This window comes from Lissotriton helveticus, chromosome 3_1 (assembly GCF_964261635.1).
Source record: "Lissotriton helveticus chromosome 3_1, aLisHel1.1, whole genome shotgun sequence".
NCBI lineage: Eukaryota > Metazoa > Chordata > Amphibia > Caudata > Salamandridae > Lissotriton > Lissotriton helveticus.
The window spans coordinates 1,247,535,803-1,247,555,510 of record NC_136061.1 but is presented as its reverse complement, the minus strand read 5'-3'; positions in this window follow the sequence as shown (position 1 = coordinate 1,247,555,510).

Genomic DNA, 19,708 nt, shown 5'->3' with positions numbered 1-19,708 from the left:
CATCAGATATCTTCAATTTCTGGCCGTTCTACTTTGTTTTTGAATGTACTACTTAGGACACGGACGGCTGTCTGATAGTCCTTACTCTCTATTTTGTTTACCAATTACTCCAAGCATTAAAAGCAGTCCGCTCCCAGTACATCTCTTTCATAATGTTTTTAGATGGGAAAGAGGCCTCTACTGGGTTCTTCCATAGCATTGTCATTCCCAGGCCTATCAGGCTATTCCTTACGCCCCTTAACCAACTAATATTATGGAATGCATCAGATTTGATTACATCTAAAAAGCCTAAAGCATATGATGAGAGTTCAGGTGTCGTCCACAACCTGCGCCAGTATAAAATAGGACGCAGCTTGGCGACATCAGTAATAGCCTTTCTACCCAAATCATATCTAAGTGGCTCAAGAGGGGTACTTTGTGGGAGATTGGTAATGCTGCGGAGGAACTTGTTTTCGGATAGTGTTAAAGAGGCTGCTTTCTCAAACCCCCAAAGTTCGGCACCATAAAGCGCAGAGCTAACAGCTTTAGATTCACAAACTTGGAGGACTGGTCTCATGGGTTTTGTTAAAGACTTTTTATGCTCCAAACTTAAAGCTTCCATGACCTGTCGATGTTTTAGAGCAGCTAGATCTATATGGCATTCCCACTTGAGGTTCTTCTCTATCTGTATACCCAGATAAGTAAAAGCTCTGACCTGTTCAAGAGGTTGTTTATTCATAAAAACCCTCCCCTTAAAACTTTGATGTGGATTAAAAGCCATACATTTTGTTTTAGGCACATTGACTTCCAGGCCTCAAGTGGCACAAAAATCTTCAAAAATTAATAAAGCTCGCTGGAGGCCACTAGGAGTCTTAGAAATTATTAACGTGTCATCCGCAAACATTAAAATCGGGATTTTTACACCTGCCAGGGATGGTGCGTCTGTATTCACTGGCAGCAAACGGTCCACTATACCATTAATATACAAAGAGAATAGCGTTGGTGCCATAGCACAACCCTGTCGGACTCCTCTTTCGACTGGGAACTGGGTGGTGACCCTACCCTGCAACCCCCATTGGATACTAGCATGATTACCCTCGTTTAGCCTCATTACCAATGTTAAAATTTCAACAGAAAGACCTAATTCCTTCAATGTCCCCCATAACTGTGCACGGGGGACAAGGTCAAAAGCTGCACGTAGGTCGACAGAGGCAGCATAGAGGCTGCCCTTGCCCAATGCCACAGTCTTCCAATATAAAAGAATAAAACGAAAGACCTGGTCAATGGTGCTAGAGTACTTACGAAAACCCGCTTGCACGGGGGACAATATACTGTTCTCGTAAATCCAGTCTAAGATTTTGTTCAGGATCAGCCTCCCAACTACCTTCTGAATTGTGTCGATTAAGCTGATCGGTCTATGGTTCCCCGGTTGCATTTTATCTCCTTTTTTGTAAACTGGAATTATCACGGGCCTTTCCAAGAAGACGGGATCGGGGCACCCTGGGCCGTTGCATTCGCCATTAACTTGATATATCTACTCCATCGTACTTTATCGTGTAAGAATACATCCGCAGGGACACCATCGGGTCCCGGTGCTCTTCCTCTAGCAAATGCACTAAGGGCAACTAAAACTTCTTCCAGATTAAAAGCTTCATCAATATTGTTAATAAAACTGAAACACTGAAAATGTTGGTGGAGAAATATGGTCTTGAGGTAAAGTTCCTTACCTTTGAATGAAGATGGGGTTTTAATCCCAATTTCGTCACATGGCTAACACTCAAGTGAGTACTTCAGTTTTCTATAGGATGCATCATACAAGAGGGTCTAGTCACTTTTAGTCCCTGAGCTTTGACCTGCAGATATATGCAATATATAAATATTCTCTTTTGTCGCTTCTATGTATCCCCCTTTTTAAGTTAAACATGTTAATCATTTATACATGCATGACAAATATAGAATGCATGTTTTTTTCAATATCACTTTCCTTTGCAAAGTGAGAATCAATTCTGATTGAATATTGTCACAGTAATTAATCTGAGCTGCATTCTCTGTTCTAAAACAATTATTCCTGAGACATGGTTTCATAAAAACTGATAATTTCATTTCTCGTTATTGCTTAAAGAGCATAGTTTCACCGAACATAAATAAGTGAAAGAGTACCATTTTCTGCTAAGTGTTCATTATGAACAGTACAAAAATGGTCTGATAGTGATATATAAGTTACAGAGTGTGAAGGGAAGAGAGGACCTTCAAACCACAAGCCAGATGAAACGGGGCATGCAGAATCACTTCACCTACTTTTGCTGAAGGCTAACAGGAGGCGCATTAAGCCTTTATTTTCTAGGGGATTATCAGCCTTCCTCTCAGTGCAGACAATAAGAGGAATCTATGCTATTTTATTGAACAATAGCTTTATTATTCAAAGCAGGTATGAGTGTGTGAACCATCTTTGAAACTCAAAATAGGCTTTTCATTTAGTGCCAAGTTTACCTTAGTAAACCAAAGATATGAGGGTGGGGATGATATAAAGCTAAAAAGTCAATATGTTGGAATATTTTCTGCTGTTTCATTTACTCAAACATAACTACTATTCTGTTTGTCTTTATTATAATTACTGTTAGACTTAGACCGCTTTGCAGGTTCACCCCCAAAGTTTTGCCTTCACCCCTCATGCTTTCTGAATTTGTTTGTGTTGGCATTAGGATTCTGTGCCCTTTACCACTGATGACCATTGCTGAAGTGCTTGTGCTCGCTCTAAAACATAGGAAAATTGGCCTACACCTAACTAGCGGATTTATTTACTTGTACGTCCCAAGTAAAGTAGCGCAGCTTGTACCCAAAGGCATAGAAATGGAATGCTACTAGTCGGTCTACAGCACATTGTGCCACCCACTAAAGTAGCACTTTTAAACGTGTTTCAGGTCTGCCACTGCAGGAACCTCTAATGAAATTTCAAACTGCACTTACGACCTCGCACAATAAGACTTTTGCCCAAACCTTCATTTTAATGCATGTCACTACACCCATAAGGTAGGTCCTAATGGTCCACTGGGCAGGGCGCATTCTATATAAAAAGGTGGACATGTGGGTTTAGCTTTTACATGTCCTGGTAGTGAAAAAACCCTTAACTTCTTTTTCACTACTGTAAGGCCTGCCTCTCCCACAGACCTATATTGGGTTGCCTTATACCATTTCATAAGCACTAGCTATTGATTTGGAGCAGGTAGGAATGTAATGTTTAGACTCGAATGAATTGTAATTTAAAATAATCTTTAATGGTAAAGTTGGATTTTAAGTTACAATTCTGAAAATGCCACTTTTTAAAAGTTGGCTTTTTCTTGCCTTAACCATTATCTGGCAGATGCATCAAAAATCGGTATTCATAGTAGTTATTAGCGAAAAATAAGGAATCGCTAATAAGGACATGCAAACCGCGATGCATCAAAAAAATCGCTAAATATTACCGATTCTGTAAAATTCGGTAAAACGTTGCGAGATGACTGCGAGATACCGATTCCGCAAATACCGAATCGGTATCTGCGAAGTCGGTATCTGCGAAATCTGTAAAAACTCGCGGCGCTCCGGAAGCAGGCTGATGACGTCACAACCAGGAAGTAGCTCAGCCCATGCTTCACTCGGTGCCCTGAGGAGCTCAGAGGAGGAGGCAGAGCACAGGAGCAGAGGAGCAATACACAGCCAGCAGTGACCAGGACCTGCACAGCAGTGCATCATGGAGAAAGAAGCACCCAAGGGAAAGGACAACACCAGGAAGAGAAAAAGGAAAGTTTTCTGACAAGGAACTTGAGATTCTGATAGAGGGTGTCAGCAGCAGGCATGAAAAACTGTTTGGCAGACTGTCCCTGAAGGTGCCAGAGGCGGAGAAGCGCAGGATGTGGCTGCGCATCAAGGACAGTGTGAATGCTGTGGGAGTCACCCACCGCAGCATCGAGGACCTTAAAAAACGGTGGTACGACCTCCGCAAAAGGGCTAAGGAGAAGATTGCGGAAAGGGTGAAGGATGCGGCTGGCACAGGTGGTGGGTCCTCAAATGTGACACCGAACACAGCCCTCGAGGACCTTGTGGAGTCAACCATCGAACTGGAAGCTGTTGTGGGGGTCACCTAACTGGACACCTCTGGTGCTGAGAAAGGCGGACAAGGTAAGATGCATGCCAGCGCGGATATGCAGCGTCTTCTCAACCCCTGCCCATTTCCCCAAGCCAAACACAGTGCACAAGTAGCCGTGCCTAAAGCACAATCCCTCAACAGAGTGATGCTTCATGGGAGTTGTAGTCATAACATGAAAGGGTTCCTGTCTGACCCCTGAGGTGCATGACATGAAAACAGCAGTCAAGGGCCAAATATCAGTTCCCATTTGTCCATTATGTAGATGACTAAAGCATAAAATTACAATATCCACAAAATCATAACAATGCTCTGTTTCACACACAGATGCCACCCCCATGGAATCAGATGACAGCACCCGCCTAGTCATCTGTGAGACCCCAGTGGTGACCGATGCGGAGAACACACTGGAACATGGAGGCAGTCCTTCCCCTTCACCACCTCCGCAAACATCACCACCAGCACCGCGGTCAAGAACACCACCACCGCGGACAGCAACACCACCACCGCGGACAGCAACACCAACACCACCACCGCGGACAGCAACACCAACACCACCACCACGGACAGCAACACCAACACCACCTCCACAAGTCCTGCCAACCACACATCGCCGCAGGGCAAATGTCCCCTCCCTGCAGGAGATGGAGACGGAGCTGAGGCCAGCAGCCACAAATGTACAGCAGCAGGCTGTCGTCACCCCAACCGCACGAACAGCAGCACGTCTGCGAGCTAGACAGCGGTCCGGATCCCTGGGTAGGGCTGCAGCGACAACAGTAGATCCTGCAGATGTGTATGGAGTCGTGGAGAGCCGGATGCTGCGTGTTCAGCGCCTGCAGGCAAAACACATGGGTGCAATGAAAATTAGCATGGCAAGGATGTCCTTCAGATTTTCTGCAATGACTGACGCAGTGCGAGAGCTGACCACAGCCGTTGCATAGGGCAACAATGACATTAAGGTATGCCTACAGGAACTAACATGCGCTGTTATTGCAGGCCAATGGAGTGAGCGCAGGAGACATGAGCAGTACTCACTCAGTACCAATGCCACAATTAAGGCCATCTAGAAGCTGTGCAACAGCACAGCTGTGATAGCCCGCAGATCAGTGTCCCTGCAGGTGGACATGGGCCATTATTGTGGGGATGTGGCAAGGACCCTCGAGAGAGTGACCACTGCTGTGGAGCACCTGCAGTCTGGAACTGCCAGTATCAGCAGTGCGGGAGGGGATGAGGTGAGTGAGGCAGCCTCAAGTGTGAGCAGCGTTACCATGCCTGAGACAAGCGGGAGGAGGCGCAGCACGCGCAGTGCACCAGCCAGGGTGAGTGATCAAGGAGATGTTGAGGGGTCACGGGACAGGAGTCTGGGTGTCCATGGCAAACGTAAATAGCCATGATGCAATGGCTCCCTGGCCATGGTGAGGTAACCATGGGCCAAATGTAGTTCCACATGCAGCACCTGTGTTGTCAATGGACATTTTCCCTTTTGTTTTCCTTTACGCTGCGTCATGTTTCTGTTACATTAATCAGCACCAGTCAGGTGTTAATGGGCATTAAACCCTTGCAATGCATATCATCTTGTCATGGCTCTTTCTTACCTGTCATAGAAGTGATGCCGTTTGATGTATGTCCGCCTCCTTTGCCCTTCTGCTGTGTTGGGCACATGTGCCTGTCGGTGTTGGGGGGGGGGGGGGTTGCTGTGCACGTAGCTCGTCCTCACCGTACACCTCTATGGCGACTCTTGCGAATGCCGAATGTGCGCTCTACAACATTCCTTGTGCTGATGTGTGCTCTGTTGTAGCGCTGCTCTTGTGGTGTTGCTGGGTTGAGGTAGGCAGTGAGTAGATACTCACGCAAGGTGTAAGCGCTGTCACCTGCAGGGTGGGGAGAGAAGGGTTAGCGGCATGAATGCTATGGTACATGTGGGGATGGATTAAATGGTGTTGCATCAATATGTGCCTAGTAGGTGTCCAACTCCAAAATCACCGTTGATCAGGCGCCTGTGGATGCCACTGTCACGGAAGATGTATGCGTCGTGTGTGCTCCCTGGGTATTGGGCTACAAGGTCCGTAATGATGTGCTTGGCATTGCACACAACCTGCACATTAATGGAATGGTATGACTTCCGGTTGCGGTAGATGTATTCGGTGGCTGAGGGAGGACAGATGTGGACATGGGTACAGTCGACACACCCTATCACATGGGGGAATTGTGCCACCTGGTAGAACTCACGCTTGGTGCGGTTCAACTGTTGGGGGGTCGTGGGGAAGGTGATGTGGCGATGTATCGATGCTAGCATGGCGTCCAGGAACCTGTGGAAGAAGCATGATAGTGCGCTTTGCGACACGCCTCTGGCTTCTGCTATTACCCCCTGGAAGCTTCCAGACGCCAGCAGGTGCAGGCTGCATAGGACCTGGACATGGGCTGGTATTGCGTGGGTCCTAAGGGTCTGGTGCTGGAGTTGTGGTTCCAGATCTGCTATTAGACCCATTATCATGGCAGGGCTGAGTCTGTACTTTTCGTACACCTGCTCCTCTGTTTGCCCGAGCAATGTGATGCGGACCTTGAAGACCCTATCCTGGATCATCCTCCGGGCCAGGGCATTGATTCTCCTCCTCCGAGCAAGCACGTAGGGGGCAGCCATTTTGGTTGACTAACAGGGCTTCCAGGGTCATTTTGAAGGGTTACTGATTGTCAGCACCTGTCAGAAGAAAAAAAAAATTTTTTCCATCATTTGTATAACTTTACCTCAAGGTTGAGATTCCCCTTATTTTGCTCATGCTAAATAACGATTTATGAGCTTTTCGGTATTTGCGATTTTTAATGCATTCCGTTGCGATTCTTTAATAGCGATTCGGTATTTCCGGGGCCTGCTTTGATATTCATTATTTGCGATAGGCTGGATAGCGATTCGGTAATTCACCGAGGGGAATTTTTTAGCGATTCTTTATTATTTACCGATTTGTGTTGATGCATTGCATTTAGGGGTTTTGCGGTCGGTATCGGCCTGTTTTACCGAATCGCTATTTTACCGGGAGGTATTTTGCTTGATGCATCTGCCTGTTGGTGCCTACTGCCAGTGTCCTGGGTCGTTTGACTGAATTCTGCTGTTGGGGTTTAAGGATTCCTGTCAGACAGCGGGACAAAGGGGACTGGGTGTAGGGTTATCCTGGTTTGATAGCTGGGGGCAAAGCTGCCCCCCTTAATCTTCAAAGGGCTTGCCTCCAGGACACACATAGGAATTGTAAACCAGCCTTTTCTCACCTCAGACTTCTGGGAGCATTGGCAGGGGAAGGAAAGAACTTTCTATAAGCCGATTTAAGGGTAGTCGAAGATGACCCCCCCCCACTTCAAAGGCTATTACCAGTTACAAATATTGGACCCTCGCAACATAACTTCATTGTACTCCTGGACCTGTGAAAGACTTGAGAAGGACTGCCTGGACCCCCAGGCAGATGCCATGCTGGTTGAAGGCCTGTTTTGTTGCTTGAAGGAGAACTGGACCATCTAATTGAACACAGAACACCAGAAATGACTCTGAGGGCTAGTTGGCTGGACTCCTGTGTGAGGACATAGGCTTCAGAGACCTTGAACCCTGCGCCTGACTTCTGGTGGAAGGAGTATTAATCCCCCAAGTGGGGCTCCTCAAAATCCTGGACCCTTGGAAGTGTTATTAGAGGTACTGCTCCTGCCTAACCCTATAACTTGGGAGTTACAAAATGTTTAACCAATAAGTGCCTTGAGAACCAATAGAAGACTTGAAGCTATCTGCCAGCCGATCAGCCCAAGGTGCATCACCGGTTGGCATACGTAGCCGTAGTTCCCGCTATGTTTATTTTTGCACCAGCAAATCCTGTTCAGAGGTATAAAGCACCTGCGACTGAAGACTAGTGTTGTAAAAAACTAACTGAGGCAGAAGTAAGTAAGAGCAGTCTTTATTCTGTCACCCACTCTCCAAGACTGCCAGAGGGATGCCAACATTCTAAAGCAAGCTCTGGCAGGACATACCAAAAGGGAGGGGGAAAACAGGGAGGCAGGAAGATTACAACACATCTCCCTTCGCCAACATAATGAGATAAACAGGACGACACAAGGCGAGTAATCATCTTGCGGCATGCTTACAAAGAATGACAATTCATACAAAGCGAGAGCAGTCTTACTATGGAAATAGGGGTAAAAGCGGGAAGAAAGAAGTCTCCAGCACTAGCCAAAGGAGATAGGAATGGAGAACATCAAACAACGTGTACATAACATGCCCTAAATACATGAAAGCATTTTGCAACACCTAAAAGACAGGAAATTAAGTGTTACCATGCAGATTGTTAGAAGACCATGGGTCTCTCCCTCTGAAAAGGAAAGACTCTCATTCCCACCATAGGAGATGTGTGGTGTCCATATACCATCTCTTATAGTTTTGTCCACATCCAAATTGTAGTCAAAAGTGATGGATTTGTTTGGTGATAGGGTTGGAAAATAGCTCATTGGTTACATAAATACAATTATTGGTATCTTCGTGTTTGATTCCTAAATTTTGTTGACCATTTCCATTTCGCTTGAAAAGAAAATTAATTGAGTTAGGCCTCTGAGTGCAGCTATATAATTGGTAACCGATTCTTGTTTGCCCTTAACTCGAGTAAAAAAACTAGTGCCTCTCTAGGACAACGTTTACCTTGTCACCAAAGTGAATTTCCAATTTCAAAAGAGTGATTTTAAATACATCCATATCAACCTCATCGTCTTCTAACTCGGGATCGGGTAGGGTATCGTAAATTTTCCTACCTTGAACACCTAGGTTGTGTAACAGGACATGTTGTTTACGGACGGCAGAGAACTTTCCCCCCCCCAATGGCAATAAGGTAAGAATCAAACAGATTAATCCAATCCTTCCTATAGATTTCTGGATCCCCAATTTCATTTAAAAAGAAGAACAGTTGGCTCATGGACGAAGCAGCCATGGAGGAGTAAAAAACAGGAACAGTACTTCCACTGAATACTATAAATGTTGAGAAGGTACAATGTAGATGCACACTGAATGAGGTTTTCATTGACAATACGGTAGCACAACAATATGAACTAGTGACCCTCACTAGAAGTTAATTATATCACAAAGGTATATTAGCATAGGTAGAATCAGAACATAGGAGTAGTTGAAGTGGACTATAAACTTGGGATAAAGATGTGACCCTGTAAAGACAAACCCCCAGATAATGTGTCCTTAAGGTGAATGGTGTTCGAGTCTTGTAGGGAAGATAAGAATACACAGGCGAATACCACAGTAGTAGTAGGAGGAGTGAAAATAAATGGTGTGTGTTTCACCGTGAAGGATGCAGTGACACACCGGTGAGTGCAAATGTTCGAATGGGGGATAGTCTTGTTTGATATAGATGGCTTTAATACAGATCGTAGAGAGGTGTGCGTATCACCATGGACGACACACACAAATGCAGTTAAGATGTAATTGGACTGTGTAAAATCCTTGCCAAATTTTAAAAAGGTATGCATGACCCCATGGGGTTACTCCAACATAGGAAAAGTACCTCAGAGGCTGAAGCAAAGATAATCCTGGTGCCGCAGGACAGCAGTGGAAATAAATGAAATGTCTTAATTGTGAAGATGAATGAAACGTAAGTAGCTTGAAGACTCTACGCCGACAGCCGCTGGAAGGTGATTGCCTGAAGAGGAGACATTAAAGGCGGCCCGAAGAGCTGAAGCGCCGGGTGCGTCTCACAAAAATCCCTGTAATTCTGGCTGGGGGCGTTTAGGCAAGTCGTCTGACTGGCATATCCTGTCATTCTAAAGGCAGGCGAAAGAGGCTGGTGCGCCGGAACAAACTTGGAGAAGGAACCTCTGCCTTAAGATTGAGGGAAAACTTAGGAGGTTGACAGTACGTCAGCAATATGCACGGCTGCACACTATCACCGTGGAACCGGTGCAATTGAGGAAATCTTCCGAACTGCAGCGGGGACACGTCCACATGCACCACCAGGGCAGTCAAAAGTCATCACACCAGGATCCACACAGCACCCGGTGCCGTCGGCAGCACAGCGGCAGCCAACCCACCAGGGTAGCTGATAATATGTCAAGTATGATCCCCCACGTCGACAGCAAGGACGGCAGCCAAGTCCACAGAGAACAAGCACAGGCAGCAGGTTGATCACAGGCCAAGTTCTCACAATGACGAGGGACTGGAGACCTGTCGAAACCCTGATGTCCTCTCCTTTCCACAGAGGAACGCAATCCGGCAACCTTACCTTGGAAGCTGTAGGGGTAAGCTGATAAACATTGAACTGGCATTTACACAGGAACTATCACGATTGACAAGCAAGTACCTCAGGAACAAGCACTTCCAGCAAAGTAGATATCACGAGGATCTTCACACGATGAATTGTAATGGTTGACCATGAACTCGAAGGAATCGAGAGAGTACTGAAAGGGGAGGTGACAGCAGGGCCCCCTGCGCCGCTCTCGGCGCCAGTGTTGTAAAAAACTAACTCTGAGGCAGAAGTAAGTAAGAGCAGACTTTATTCTGTCACCCACTCTCCAAGGCTGCCAGAGGGATGCCAACATTGCAAGGCAAGCTCTGGCAGGACATACCAAAAGGGGAGGGGGAAAACCGGGAGGAACGTACCACAGGATGGTGTAAAACAGGAAGGAAGGAATATTACAACAACTAGGTTGGGAACTCTGGCTCAGGGGAACTTAAGGTTCATAAATCCAGACCAAGGAGGGAATTGAAGTGGGATTGCTCAGTGTTTCAACACTTTAACTGGCTCTATCAATGGGAATACCCAGATTTTAATGGTGGAGATGGAATTGCCTACTCTAGAAGCTATTTATCAGAGCTTTATGGCCCACCGAGAGGAGACCCACTGACAGTAGGAGGACATGACCGGCAATTCATAAGGTGCAGGGAGCAATCCATAAAATTCAAAATCTTAGTCAGAGATAATGACAAGATTGCCAGTGGTGGAGGACCAGACAGCTGGACTCTAATCTGAAATTATCTCAGTAGGAGAACAGATTTCGGCCCATGAGGCCCAACATCAATATTCCATGGAAGTTGGAAGACTTTGTGAACCAGCAACACCTGAATAACTTAAAGATACTAGGAATCATGGAGTGGGCAGAGAGAGATGCTTGAGAAGCTTCATCATCAAGCTCTTCCAAGATGCATCTCCAGATATCATTGGGTGGGAATGGGAGGTGCAGAGTACCCATAGATTCCCACTTTCCCAGAAACAGAATCAGGATAATCTGCAGCCTTTCTCTCCAGGTCCAGAGGCGGAGCACTCCTTGTCGAGGACTGAGCACTGGATTAACCAAAGGGACATGGTAGTTTACCTTTTTTTTTAGTTAGTGTTAGTCAGCTGCACATATATAGGTGGGGGTGGATGCCTCCATTACACTGATCACAGAGTAATAGTCTGACCACTTCACAAGGGGTGGTTGGTGGGTGGGAAGATGGAATGGTGGCCCAGGGGATAAGGGGGTATTGGCAGAGAGGGTCAGGGTGATGGGTTGGCTAAAGAGTACTATAAAATGAGGAGGGGAGATTAACTTTTCATCAATCGAGTAATATTCAGTATAATATGTTGATTGGCTTATCCTGATTGGTGGGCCTCCCCTCCCCTTCTCTTGTTCCTGGTAGTGTGTTCAGGGCAGTTTATCAACTAGGCCATGACTATGCTGCGTAATGCATCAGTTAATGTCCAAGGATTAAATGATCAGTCTCTACATTCTCTGTGGCTGAAGGATTGAGATCGCTGAAAACGGATATTGTTTATCTTCAGGAGACACATTGCAGTGGATAAGAAACACGCTGGAAGAATCAGAATGGCGTTTAGCCTACACACGAACTCACGCTAGGAGGAAAACGAGGCGATATAAGGATTCCGGGCCACACGTTTTATTTCGATACTCTGAAAAAACAGGAGAACGTGGGTGTTCATTTGCCAGCCCTCTGTTACCCATTAAAAAGCGGCGACCCATACATACTTAAACCCATAGAACTTCGTCTGCTGTCGTCAGCATAAGGAATCAAGACTCTTCTAGATTTATACCATACTTACGCGCAGGATGATGTAGAACACAACAGATCTTTAATAGCCCTTGTCCTGATGAGGCCCGTAGCTATTGGGCTGAAACACGTCGACATTACTAAGAAGACTCCATCAAAAATGTATGTTGCAAAAGTAGCTAATTAAGGAGTGCTCAAATAAGAAAGGTCTAAATAATATACACCTTCTAGGCTCCTGCTCTGTTTTTTGTAGATCTTGCTTTATAGGAATGCTCTTTTTACTTTAGCAAGCATCCTTCTTGTTCAAAAAAATGGGCAATAATACATACAAAGGTTGAAAATATATGTGTTAGTATGTCAATGTAAATATTGTGTACAGTTTGTGATGAATATAAATGTGGTATATATAAGTATTTGTTGTGTATATGTAGTTTATTGTACAACCATAAAACGAATTCTTTCTGTCTATGAAAAAATAGAACAGTAATCAAAAAATAATAACAATAAAAAAGAGCTACTTAGTAAGTTCTTTTTGTGTCACTTAGTTTGGTCTCAGATGAACATAAAATATAGATTGGTTCGGATATGATTTAATTCTAGTAGGAAGGGATAATTTATTTTTCTCTGTCCGTGAAATAGATTTATTATTACTTCCTATGCATCAGTTTTTTTATAATATGCTGGGTAATGCATCAGGTAATGTCCAAGGATTAAATGATCAGTCTCTACATTCTCTGTGGCTGAAGGATTGAGATCACTGAAAGCTGACATTGTTTGTCTTCAGAAGACACATTGCAGTGGATAAGAAACATTTATTGGGAACCATGGGATTCCAGGTGTTAAATACCACGCAAAGAGCGATGATTAGGGGTTCACAATACCTGCAAGAGTCGGCTTCTGTGTTATGCACAGAAGTGCCTCAAAATAATCAAGGCGATAGGCCTTATCAGAATGTCAAATTTCAGGGTTAGATTTACAATCTGCTCAGTGTATGACTGTAGAGCCAAAGATGCATCATTTATTGATTATTTAATAAATGAGTTAACAGCTTGGCTGACTCAGATAGTCAGTTAAAGCATCTTTATTTGGAAATGCACCATTAAAGAATAAAATAATGTATATACAAATATTATAAATTATATAAAACGTATTTATCAATTGAGATTACAGACCATAAAACAATCATTTCTTATATGGCATGCAATACATATAAAATTGTGTTAAAATAATGATTCATACATTTTCTTGTTACCCAGGGATCATTTTATAAAATGTAAAGGTTCATAATAGACCTCTTTCTTAGGAAGTTTTTATAAAAACTATAAGGCTACTCTATATTGTGTGACTTTTGCCCTATGTAACACTGGTGCAAGGTAAACTGACCTAGGAATATAAAGTGTAAAACATAAAGTGGCAAGTGCTTAGAGATCATATTACATCGGGAAGGTGGTAAATCATGAGACCAAGAACATTGTTCTGGTAAAGCCACCTTAAAATGGATCATACTCAGCCTAAAAAGTGAGAAAAATATGACACGTTGGGTTCTCAAACCATATTAAGTAGGGTTAAGGGAGACTAATGGTTACAACTTGAAAATAAGCTTCTATAGACTTCCTTTTTTGTACCCTTTCTAATCTCTTAACCAACTTAGTTTCACGTTGCACCATTACCAAGTTTTTGTGGATCTGAAAACAATTCTTTTAGGCCTAGCATACAGAAATCTTTTTAACATAGGCTAACCGTGATAGGCTTCTTACATTATGTAAATGCAGACTGTCAGGAATGCATGTTCTTGCCAGGCCTACTTCTGGTGTCAACCAACATTTGATCCATAAAATACAGGTTGCCACTCAGATTAAATCCTCTAGCTATTGCAGGCCTAGTTCTTTGTGACAAATACAATAAGCCATATTTTTTGGAACAACCATCAGCCTGCGAGTGAAACCATTTTCAATACGTTGTAACTCCTCAGCTGTACAGAGACCCCACACTCCTGCTCCATCCAAAGCACTTGAAACATATTTAGATTGATACAATGTTATAAGCTCAGCTACTGATTTTTGTTTTCATTTTTGAGCAAAACAAAAAATACCTACGATATTCCTGCTCATTTGTTGGGCTTTCAATTAATTTCCAAGCAGAAGACGTACTAAAAGTAACCCTCAAATAATTGAGATCCCTGTCCAGATAATGTCCACCCATATTAAACCATTTTTTGTGGTACCAACGGGGCCACAAGTTATTATATATGATTTAGAGGAATTTACTTTTAAATCTTTACCCTCCATGAACCCAGAAAAGACCATCCAGTAAGCCCTGGAGGCTATTGGCCATGTGGGTCATAGGGACTGCATCATCTGCGTACAATAACATTTGATTATTTTGAGATCCCCTTTTGGGCACATCCCTAACTAAATTAATTAGGCACATATAGTGTTGAGTGAGGACCTCAAACTTCATATGAAAATCGCATTGTCTTCTACGCAGATATACGGGGGTGAAAGTCTAAAGTGTTTGTGGCCATTACACATGTCTTGGGATTGCCTGGGCTAAGAGATGCCTGGGCAGAGATAAATGGCCTAGACTCAGGGTACACATTTTTCTATTCCTCATCAGAAGTATGATCGGCTGGATTATTTTTTCATTGCTTCTTGCTTTCTGGCCAAAAAAAGTCTGGGTATCTAAATGTTCCTGTTTTTTTTTCGGATCATAATCCTTTGGTTTATGAATTGTATGTAATCAAGAGGTCCCAGCATTGATGAACTTTTGATAGGGTGCTACTTCTGAACCCTGTTTATGTTGATCAAATGAAGGAGTGACTGACAGATTGTTTAAATATAAAGAGAGGAAAGTGCCCCAATAGGTGTGGTTTGGGATTCAATAAAAGCAGGGATCTGGGACGAAACATTTAGCTTCAGCATACATAGTCAGAGAGCCAAAACAAATAAAATTAAGGAAGAATATGAGGTGCTCGCCAGGCTGAATCACTTCATGTGAGAATATTTAATTAGCTAAGTGGAAGATGAAAGTCTTCTGAAGACAGCCACTGTTAACGGCACATGTCAAAAGCTGCTGAGAAATATCAGCTATATAGAGCAGAGTGCAATGAGTATGGTGACATTGTAGGGAAACATTTGCTTCTCAGAACTAGTACAAAAAGGTAGTGAGCAGTATCAAGGCAATTCAAAATAGCTCTGGTAAGGTGTGGAGTAGCCCAAGCAATGTGATTAGAGTATTTGTGAATTATTACAGAATCATATACTAGGATGATCGGTTCCCTACATCAGAACCTATTAAACAGTATCTGAAGCAAGTTGTGGGGGTTACTTTAGGTGAGGAGGACAGATCAGACTTATAATCATCACTAACTTCATAGGAAGTAAAAGAGGCATTGGATTCTTTGGCACTCAGGAAAGCCTCAGGACGAGATAAGATACCACTAGAATTTTATTAAACTTTCTTATCAGTTGATTTGGTCACCACTGATTGAAGGCGCAACGGAGTTGGGCCACTCCTGAGTCTTGGGCAACTATTAACTGTTACTTATTTTTTTTTTTTAGAAGAGAAAACTACTGCTGAACCCAGGGTCTTATAGACCAACCACAATTATTATTTGTGATGCCAAGATCTGTTCTAAAGTACTGGAATTTCGGTTAGGCAGGATCATTGTCAAAAGGGTTTCTCCATGGCAACATGGGTTTGTTCCAGGTCATGGCATGACAGACCATGTAGGATGGGCTCTAAAGCTATTTGATGTAGCATAATTCAAAAAGGCCCATATGTCAATGATCATGCTTGATGGAGAGAAGCCTTTTGGTCGCCTCACCTGGCGATATTTTAGAGTTCTGGCCTGCCATAAGCATCATGTATCATAACCTATCGGCAAAATTAGGTAATGGGCATGGAGTCTGATACTATTACATCACTAGGGGTGTTCTTGCTCCACTTTATTACTTGCGCTTTACAGTTATCCCATCTTGCAGAAACTTGTAAACAACAGTGCTACAACTCCTGTGATGACTAACGGCTTTGCAACAAAGATGTTAGCATATGCAGATGGCATCGCCATTTTTCAACAGATTCAGAGGAAGCCGCTAGTTTTGGGCAAATATCTGGGTATTTCCTAAATGGGGGTAAGACTCAAATCATGTGCAATAGTGATATCCGCTGTCAAGATCCTAGAAAGATTGACAGCATGGCTTCTCTGGAAATAAAGACAACACCTAAGACGAATGACATTATTCGATTAAATTGCAATCTCACATTTTGCAAAACAGGGCTAAACTGGCACGCATAAACAGCCTGCATTTAACACTTAGCAACCAATGAAACGTTATTAAAAAGCTGGTGCTACCAAAGATTCTCTATTTGTTTAGGACAAATCCTGTGATAATCAGACAGGAATGGATGAAGAAGCTGGATGGAACCTGCAGTGGTTTTATTTGGGAATAACAGAGTGGGAAGAGCTAAAAAGATATCTGTTTTTACTATTGGACAGAGGTAGCTTGCCGGTACCTAATTTTAAATATTTGCATTGGACATCCATATTGCAACACATAGAGGTGTTGATCACCAACACTGGTAGCATGCTCTCTTTAGTAACAAATCTCCCCAGTATATCTGAGCTGTCCTTGGGCAAGGAAGCGAGAGGCTCCTTTCTGAGAATCTTGGAACAGATCTACTACAAGAAAGTTAAGTTTAAGATTATTGAGGTGGTGTTATGTGCCCGAGTCAGGCCCATATAACATAACTGCATATTTTCTTACATTGTCTTCTTTTGCATGATAACCTTTCTGATATGACCTTTTGCACATATTCGTGGGCGTGATTATGTTGGATTTGTTTATCTGAAACTACTTCGGTTTAGACATCTGCCTTCACATAACATTATCGCGATGCCTCGTAGACCAAGTACAAGGCCTTTTAAGCACGATCTCAAAATGTAATTCTATCTTCATCGACAGGGCAACAGGGCTATCAACATATCCATAACATTTGCTAATCTACACGTACATTGCAAGGATGCTTTTTATTATAAATAATAAGCATCCCAGAGGATTAGCAGAGGAGGCACTTCAGGTGACACTGAGGGCCCCTGCATACTGAGACTTCACAAAGCTGTGGCCCAACATATCTGTGATGAGTGTCCAGTTTGTGACCAGGATGGGGTCCTACATTCTCTCCCGCCAGGTAATATGGTTGGATCATCCCTATGGGAGATTCTTGGCTTTAACTTACATACACTCTAGACAAACACAGAGCAAGGTTTGCATAGTAGCAGGACGCCTGATTACTATCTTGTATTATATGCCTGCATATATACACTGTTTTAGCACCATTGTAGAACTATATCCGCTATTTATTATTTTGGTGCTTGTAATCACTTTCATCTGCTTCTGTTTACTAATTATTGCTGCACATGTATTTTATACAAGAACGTTGGTTCAAAAAATATATTGAAAATGTCCCACTGTGAATTCTCGGAGAACAAAAGAGCATGAGTGGCTGAGTGAGAGGTTCTGATCTGTAGGTTTAGGGGGTCTTATGGTGGCACTGTGAGCTAGCTGGTCTCTAGGCCACCCATATCCTACTGGGATGCCTGGAATCAGTGTAGGCACCTCACCCAAAGTTTATGTTGTCCAACAAACGTGCAGGTCCTACGGATTAGTGGAAATTACACGATAATGGCTCATAAAATCTGGACTACCTGGCAGGGCAGAATAGACATGCCCCGGTACAATATCTATACACCACTTTGGCACTCCCACCTGTTTCTTCTACTCTTCTATGACGGCCACTGTTGGCGAGAAAGCAGTGGTTCATAAAATAGAAGATCTATATGCTGAAGGTCAACTTTGTTCCTTTGTGGATCAGCTGCAGAAATATGGGCTAGCCAAAAAGTTTTCAAATATTTACAAATCAGTGATTTTTCTTGAAGCATGATAAGGGTATAATCTTGTTAAGTCCAAGTGCTATAGAACAGAGTCTAACGCCTTGGGGTGGTGGTAAAATCAGGACTTTATATAGGCTACTTGATTTAGATGACAGACTCCCTATGTATGAAATAGGCTATTAGGTTGAACACCACTCTGGATAATATCCTTTTTTGGTTATCTCTGAGAATAAGGAGGTAGATTCCGGGAGACTCTGTTATGTGCTAGCCTAAGAAGGAGTAGTTTCTGTCCTGTAATTCCAGTTCTGTAGTAGGGGTATCTCTGTTATAGTCATAATCTAGTGACTAGTCCCGCCCATGTGCGTGGACCCCGGAGCAATCAAAAATAATCTCTTACAGTGTCAAAAAATGCAGAAAATGCATAGACACTTAAGAGAGAATTTAAAGACAGATAATGCAGCCAAAAAGGCTACACTGTCCAGTACTTCAACTAGAAATTCCACCATAAAATCCACAAAACAGCAAAGCCTGTACAGATTTCCCTTGCTTAACAGCAAAATCCCTCAGGAATGATAGAGAGAAGAACCTGGACAGACAAGCCCCATAGGCTGCCATTATGTGGCTCAATTAGGATACTGTGCCTTTAAGGAACCTTCCAGAACCTTCTCCCAGTATCCCAGAATGCATAGCAGGTCCAACTTAGTTTCAGTTCTTTTTGAAGGCGTAGAAAACGCCAGACCTGTAGCATTATGAACATGAATAACTCTCCACCGGGGAGGCGGGAGGGCGCTTATGACTATAACAGAGATACCCCTACTACAGAACTGGAGTTACAGGACAGAAACTACTCCTTCTGTAGTAGGGGATCTCTGTGTATAGTCATAATCTAGTGAATAGAATGGCAAGCCCATCCCCACACCAAGCGGCGGTGGAGAATAAAATAACGCCACTACTGTGCGAACAGATTCCGCAGCGAAGCCTGCCCAACCTGAGCGTCTGCCCTGGCATCAGTGTCCAGGCAGTAATGCTTAGCAAAGGTATGGACCGACTTCCAAGTGGCCGCCTTGCAGATCTCTGCAATGGGAACATTACGGAGCATAGCTGTCGTAGCAGCTTTGCCCCTGGTGGAATGAGCCTTAGGCTTGCCCCCTAAGGTCTTATTAGCTTTGTAGTAACACAACTGTATGCAGGACACAATCCACCTCGAGATGGACTGTTTAGAGGTAGCAAGACCTGTCCTGACTGAGCCATAATTGATGAACAATTGGTCTGACCTACGAATATCTTTAGTCTTATCAAGATAAAACTTCAGCACCCTCCGCACATCCAGGGAATGTAAAGACCTTTCCGCTGGAGATGAAGGGTTCTGAAAGAACGTAGGCAAAGTGATAGTCTGGTTGATATGAAAATCAGAAACAACCTTGGGAAGAAACTTAGGGTGAGTACGCATAACAACCTTAGCATTATGAAACACAGTATAAGGTTCTTGGCAACACAATGCCTGAATCTCACTCACCCTGCGGGCCAATGTAATGGCCACGAGGAACGCCGCCTTCCAGGACAGGTGCTGCAACGAAGCCTTATGAATAGGTTCAAAAGGCTCCTTCATCAATCTGGACAGCACCACATTCAGGTCCCATGAAGGCGAAGGAAGCCTGACAGGAGGGAACACTTTCTTCAAGCCTTCCAAAAAATCTTT